General features: G+C 37.9%; 1 long non-coding RNA gene across 2 annotated transcripts in view; it reads right to left on the bottom strand.

The window, feature by feature from the left end:
* LOC138145155 (uncharacterized) overlaps positions 1-6,464 on the bottom strand; it is a 27,622-nt gene extending 21,158 nt beyond the window's left edge. Inside the window, exon 1 of one of the 2 annotated variants that reach the window (XR_011164126.1) lies at positions 5,489-6,464. This is a non-coding gene — a long non-coding RNA (uncharacterized lncRNA). The remainder of the gene's footprint in view (positions 1-5,488) is intronic. The other variant, XR_011164125.1, reaches the window with a different exon arrangement.
* Positions 6,465-7,513: the final 1,049 nt, after the last annotated feature.

Here is a 7,513-nt window from a genome sequence, read left to right as displayed (position 1 = left end):
AACAAGCAAACAATCCCTGCCCTAAGAAAGCCTACATTCAAATGGGAGATAAATAAATTATATAATATATGTAAATAAATACATACAAGATACAAATAAACGTAATCTGAAAACAGAAGCTCAGGATGGGCAAGAGGACTGGAAAAGGTCTCCTCACAAGTTGGGATTTGAGATAGACTTTGAAGAAAGCAAAGGAAACCAAGAGGCTAGGGTGAGGGGACAGAGTATTCCAGGCAGGTACAAAGGCATTGAGATGAGAGGTAGAAAATGCTGCTCTAAGAACTACAAGTCGGCTGGTGGTTGGTGGTGCTGGATGGTAGTGTAACCATAGTAAAGCAAGATGTAAGAAGTCTGGGTGATTCCGTTTTTGCCTTTAAAATGTGTGAAGGAAACAAATAGCTTAGTAATAAGGTTGGAAATAGCACTAAAACTTCCTTGGTTCTATGCCTTAATTAATTTCAGTTTTTTACTTCTGTTATCTTTTTAACCTTCACACATGCACACACATGAATATATGTATATGCATGCATACATAAGTGCACACACACGTGTGTAGGTTAAACAGACAGCAGAAATGACAAATTAGGTTTATTAAGGCACGGAGCCCAGGGAGTTCTATTTTGTGTGTGCACATACATGCGTGACTTCTAGGTGGTACAGTGGGAGGGGTGCAGGGCCTGGAGCCAGGAAGACCCGAGTTCTAATCTGGCCTCAGATTTTACTAGCTGTGTGACCCTGGGCTAGTCACTTAATCCAGTTTGCCTCAGTTTCCTCATCTGTAAAATTAGCTGGAGAAGGAAATAGTAAGACACTCTGTATCTTTGCAAAGAAAATCCCATACAGGGTCATGAACAGTTGGACACGACTGGAATGACTGAACAACAACAAACATACATACATATATATGTGTGTGTACACATACACACATATTGATGTCTTCCATGGGATCATAGATTTTGAGCTGGAAGAGACTTTTGAAGTCATGTTGTTCAATACTTTCATTTTATACATGTGCAAAGTAAAGCTCAGTGGTTAAATGATTTGTCTGAGGTCACGTAGGTGGTAAATGTCAGAAGTAGGATTTATACCCATTCCTCTAACTCCAAATTCAATGCATCTTGAACTGTAAGTTTCAACATATTGGAGATAATCGATATGCAGTTATCTTTGTACAGCAACATATGCAGTATTAAATATAATTAGGAACAAACGGTTTTAGCTAATGATTTTGAGCTCAGTGATGTCTTGTCAATTCTATGCTGATTAACTGACTAGTAAGTTAATTGGATATTTAGAATCTGCTTCTAGAATGACTCCAATTCATTTGACAGTCTTCAAAGAGCAAAATATGGTCCCTATTCTCAAGGAACTCCCTGTATAGTTAGAGATCATAATACACATGCATGAGAAATAAGAAGAGAACAATTGTGAAATCAAATGTGAATAGTTATGAAATCATTTAGTAAATATTGTGCACGTAAGTAATAAAAAAGAAACAAATAAATCATGATCAATATGAGATAAGAGAAATCAGGTTTAACTTGAATAAAAATGAGATAGACCAAGTTTCTCTCTACTTCCATTCATTTTTGCTTACCTCTCCCCCCAGGTATCCCACCACTCTAAGCATACTGCTTACCTATCTGTAATTCATCCTGTAGGCTATCAGCTAAATGTAAGAAAAAGTAATCTAGAGAATGAAATTTTTTTAGCATTTGGAGTGGACTTTAAATTATAACATGTCAAAAACAAAACAAAAAAATTTAAATTACAACATGTCAATGGATGCCTACTATGGAGATTATTCTGAGGCTAGTGAGCAGAGACTCCCCAGGAAGAAAGAAATAAATCCCAGAGACATTACCCTAGCAAGATTGTCAAGACTTGGTAATTGATTATGCTGGACAATGAAGAAAGAAGTATAACACAACACACACACACGTATGTGCATATATATACATACATAGATATATATATACATATAAACAAACACATACATATAAATATATTTTTATCTATAACTATATGTCTATCTATATACCTATTTTTAGCTATCTATCTATCAATCTATCTATCACTGAGTTTACAAATTTCAAGCCTTAGAAGAATAATGGTAATGTCTTTGTCAGTTTTTCCTCCAATAGAATATAAGTTCCTTGAGGGTAGGGATTATTTCTTTTTTTTTTCTTTGTATCCTTTACCCTGTACCTATAACAGTGCTTGAAATATGTCAGTGATATTCAGTGAGCTCCAAGACAGAATGAGCTTTAGGAGTAGAGAAAAGTCTGAAGGCCATGAAATGGTCTGACTCACAATGGGAGAGCATTTCTGAATGATGGCCTGGTCTTACCACTAACATGTTAACACCTCCAATACACGGCAAAGGACTGAAATAATAAATTAACTTAGAAGTAGAGGCAATTTGAAGGCAGATTAGGCCAAATATGCAGTACAGGTCTAGACAAACTATAGATCAAAAAGAATACTATTTGGTGTCACTATGGTACCTCCTTGATTAATCTGCCTTGCTTTTCTCCTGCCCTCCGAAAGTCATGTGGGCTGATCAGTCCCATTTTTACTGCCTTTAATATATTATTACCCAATCTCCCCCAAGCCAAAGAGTGAGAATATTGTATTATAGTTTAGCATTTGCTAAGTAATATATTGACAAGAAGGATATCCCAATGCCATGGCTATTTGTGAGGGTTGCAGAATAAGTAACTGTATGAGTTTTAAAATATGAGATTCACTAAAGCCCCTCATCAAAAATAATACCCTGTCATGTCCTGAAATTCTTGCCATTAGAGCATAAAATCTTTTTTATTTCATTTAAATTTTTTAAATTTCATTTTTAATTTATGAAAAACAAATATTTCTATAACATAGTATAATTAAAAAATTCTTCATTTTTGGGGGGCTGTGTGTCCCTTTGGCCATCTGGGAAAACTTATGAACCCCTTCTTAGACTAATGTTTTTAAATGCATAAAACAAACTCTATAGGATTAAAAAGGGAATTAATTATCTTGAAATACAGTTATCAAAATAATAATTTTTTTAAAAAATCAGGTTCATGGACCCCAGATTAAGAGCCCCAGCTGAGTGTCAACTAATGAATCAGAAGCCAATCAGATTAATATTGACTAATCTAAATAACTGATAGCAGGTTACCTTCCCAAAAGGTGGCTGCTATTGTTATTTTTTTAAAACAAGGATCTAAGTTTTAAGTGAAAGAAATGAAGTGTTTTTTGGAAAACATGAAGACTGGTGGAGGAGATAAACATATTTTACAGTATTTTTTTACTGTTTGGTGGGGGATGTGCAGAGGGCATGTCCTAAAATGATAGAGTGTCAAGTGTCAGTTGGTAGCAGTAGCTTATCCCCTTCTGGGTAAGGTTAATCCTGTTAAAAATTGTTTTGTCCTCCTTCCCCCTCACTTTGCTTTGCTGAGGGAACCATTCTTCTGCTCCCTGCTAGGCCTCTGGAGTACTGCTTCAAGTAGGCCTGCTAACCTGGCTCAGTTTCGGGTTTTTAAATACCCAGAGAGCTAGATGTCCTTGTTACGACAGAGACTGGTAATTCAACATATGGAAAGTAAGACATAGCCACTGTGTTCTAGACTTTTGCTTATGGTCTGGAGTGTCATAGCTACCTGGCCTTGAATTCTCTCAGTCTCCTTAGGACACACTGGCTTTTTCTGACAGTGTATTTTACTTCTTTCTGGGAGATTAGAAACTGGTAGGCCTCTGTTGCTGTAAGTAATAGGGGAAAGAACATCTGCCTACATGAGATTGGGGGGAGTGGTACACAACCGGCAATCAGCATGTGATGTTTGTAGTTAGCCCATGTACCAATTTCCCCTTTCTCTCTCCCAAGCAATTCAGAGTGCTAATGTTGAAGACTTTCTCATACATATGTGTGTGTGTGTTTTAATTTGACCCCTGAAGTTCCCTCTCCTTGTAAAACGAGAAGCAGTGTGGCATGATGGATAAAGGGCTGACCTTGGATTCAGGAAGACCTTTGTTTGGATCCTGCCTCTGAGACATACTAGCTGAATGACCATGGGCAAGTCACTTGATTTTTGGTGCCCCTAGACAACTTTTTAGCATTATTTATTACAGCCAAGTTAATGACCTACCTCAATCAAGGTCATCTTCAGGAATGAAATCACAGATCCTGGTCTGACCACCCATGCCAAAGACTAAAAAGATTATCAATCCCTGATTGACATTATATAAGTGAAAATTATCAGGTCAATTCAACAAAATGAAACTGAAGACATGTGGCAATTTCTTTGAAAATTCATATTTTTCAAATGACCATTTCTTGGATTTCTCCTTAATTTTGTAGGGGAAAGTGACTCATTCCTGAGAGCAATAACTCATCTGGGCTGCATCTGATATGATCTGCTTGCTGAATGATGCCTGTATTCCCTTCAGTGTTCCTGACTGTCTGATGGGAGAGTTGTTTTTCTGTCATCTGCTCTGGGTTGCATGATTGGTGATTTACAAAGGCTTAGAAAATGAATCTGACACCTTGTTCAAGGACTGAATTGAGAGAATGGCTGAAACAGGTAACAACCATGTTCCCTGGACCCCTGACACAGAGCCCAGGCAAGGAAAATTCAGCTCAGTGTTACAGAAAATATCACAGAGGGGAAGAAAGGACTGGATAGGAAAGTCTCCAGAACATTTCCATTTCAGAGCACGATCATACTTGTCGACTGAGGTATCTGCGTTATCTAGGTCATGCATTCGACCGTCTGGCACAGGTGACTAAGCTGACAAACACAAACAAACGGGCACAACAAGATCTGCAAATTGGTTGTGATTGAATACTTCATGTCATCAAGGGGGAGAGAGGCAATGAAAGAAAAGCCTTATTTCTCCACAAAGAAAAGCATTTCTGTTGGAGAGAGTTTGAGAAATAAAAGAGGAAAAAATGTCTTAAGAGAGATCACTATGCATTCAGCCGAGTGCAGAGTGTAAAAGGAGGAGGAAAAAGAAGCTTGATTCTGAAACTCTATTCAGTGTAATTTGGTGTAAGCTATTTTCTAAGTAGAGAGTCTGAACTTTAATCAACCAGCATGTTTTCCCAGATGGCTTAAAATGTGAAAAATCTTAATCTGCTTTTTAAGAGAAAGAGTGAGGATATTCTTTTCATCCCAAGAAAGAAGCATATTAAGAATTTATCCAATACATTTAATTTATCAAAATATCTTCTTAACTTAAAAAGCATGTTATATGCTTTGGGAATGTGTGTGTGTGTGTGTCCTTTAGTTTCTCTTTTCTTGTGCTCTAACATTGATTGGCCTATGATTACTAAGAAAATGGACGTGCTTGAACAGAACTCTGCTATCCACCAAAGCTAAGTACTTTAGAACAGTATTATTTTTCCGCTAGGTGCTTAGCAATAATTTTTTGAATGAAAAATAAGGCAATAAGTCATCAATAAGGTGCCATTTGTCAAAAGCAGAAAACTGATCCTTACCATGCAGGGTGGTCATGGAGATGGGGTAAAGCAGCATCACCTAGGCTGGTCAGAATTACTTCTTAAGAAAAAAAAGGAGGAGACTCCATCATCACTTTGTCAAACTGTTGTCATACAAAGTAACATTCAAAATTTCCAATCTTTTCCCAAGGAAAGAAGATCCACTCATGAATTTCATGGTGGACAGGCAGAGACATAGAATATAGAGTCAGTGTTCCATCCATCTCTAGACTGAGCCAAAAGTGGTCAGGTAAACAGTAGACTGCAAACTTTGGTTTTTGGGGTCACATCCAGCTTCTTGGGCAGTTTTGTCAATTTTGCCTACAAACCACAGTCAAGATGAAATATGTGATGAGCATGAAGATGAGATGAAAGGAGATGAAAGGGACCTTAGGGTCTGTCTAGTTCAACTTCATCATTTTGCAGAGGGGGAACTGAGGCTGGGAAAAGTTGTGGCTTGCCCAGGGTCTCATAGAACGAAAAGCATGTGAGACAGGATTGGTCTTCCAGACTCTAACTCCAACACTCTGTGCATATTGCCAGACGGATTCTTCCACTTGTACTGAAGTCCTGAGTGCTGCAACAAAGATAATGTCAGGAGGACCATTTATCATCCCACAGATGATCTTTGCAAACATACCTCCACACCTGGGTTCAGAAAAGGGTTCATCAATAACGGCATATTTGAAGACAAAGGATCAGCATAAAGAAAAGACTCAAAGGGGCTGTCATTTCTTCTAGGGCTGTCTAATGAAAATGCCTTCATTCAGTTGTGATATATTTGTGTGTGTGTGTGTGTGTGTGTGTGTGTGTGAGAGAGAGAGAGAGAGAGAGAGAGAGAGAGAGAGAGAGAGAGAGAGGAGGGGGGGGGGGGAGAGAGAGAGAGAGAGAGAGAGAGAGAGAGAGAGAGAGAGAGAGAGAAAGAGAGTTCCTAAATTCATTGCATTCCACCGGCATTAAGAAATAATAGACACATAGAACTAACCTGCAGATCAAAAGCATCTCTTATAGAGTTTCAAGAATCTTAAGAAGAGGGTGGTACCATGTCAGAATAAAATTGCAACCTAATGCTTTGTGATGCAAGAGCAGGTGGCACCCAAAGAACCTAGAAAAAGGATACACCCCTTTCCTTGAGAAAAGATTGGAAATTGTGAATGTCACTTTGTATGACCACAATTTGATAAAGTGATGCCTCTTAAGTAATTTTGACCAACATAGGTGATGCCTCTAGGACTTTACCCCATCCCCACTCCACCCTGCATGATAAGAAGATTTTTTATAAAAACTTAGAGATATTTACAGATAGGTGTTCTTTTTAAAATATCACAGCTGTTTATTTGAGTATGTCAAAGAATAGCATGTAGCACCAAGCAAGAAAACTGGTGACATTAAGTAAGATTCTCTTTAGAGTGGCTTTTCAACTAGCTTATGAAACATTTTCATAGTACTATATAGAAGAAGTAGGGTAGTGTGATCTGGTAGAGAGAATGATGAATAATGACCTTTCTTTGTCACTGAAGCAATGTGATGTGGTGGAAGGAGTTGGAACCAGAAAACCTGGATACAACCCCCAGCTCTGCCAACTTGAGGGCTCTGTGACATTGGGCAAATCACTTAATCTGAGCTAAGTTTCATCATCTTTAATGTGGGGATAGGAGGTATATGTTATCCTGCCTTTAATAAAGCTGCTGTGAGGCTCAAATGAGATCACAGAGTCCTAGACTTAGAGCTAGAATGGACCTCTGGGGCAATTAAACCTCTCACTTTGGAATGAGGAAACTGAATTTCATGGAAGTTAAGTGACTTGCTCAAGATCATACAAGTAGTAAATGAGGCTAGATTTTAATATATTTCCTCTCACTTCAAATCCAGTGCTCTTTTTCTGTACTTTTTATGTATTTGAAGCAATTTGGACATTTTAAAGCATTATTACTATTAATATAAGGCAGTGGGGAGAAAAGACCTCTTTGATGTTTTGGAATTTTAACCCCAAAGACAATGGCTTGAACTGTCCTAGGACATTAG

Source organism: Petaurus breviceps, unplaced genomic scaffold, assembly GCF_028583685.1.
Source record: "Petaurus breviceps papuanus isolate PSGF00001 unplaced genomic scaffold, PetGlider_PUasm1.0 90730, whole genome shotgun sequence".
Lineage (NCBI taxonomy): Eukaryota > Metazoa > Chordata > Mammalia > Diprotodontia > Petauridae > Petaurus > Petaurus breviceps.
The sequence above is the reverse complement of the archived record's forward strand: the minus strand, read 5'-3'. Positions and strand labels throughout refer to the sequence as shown.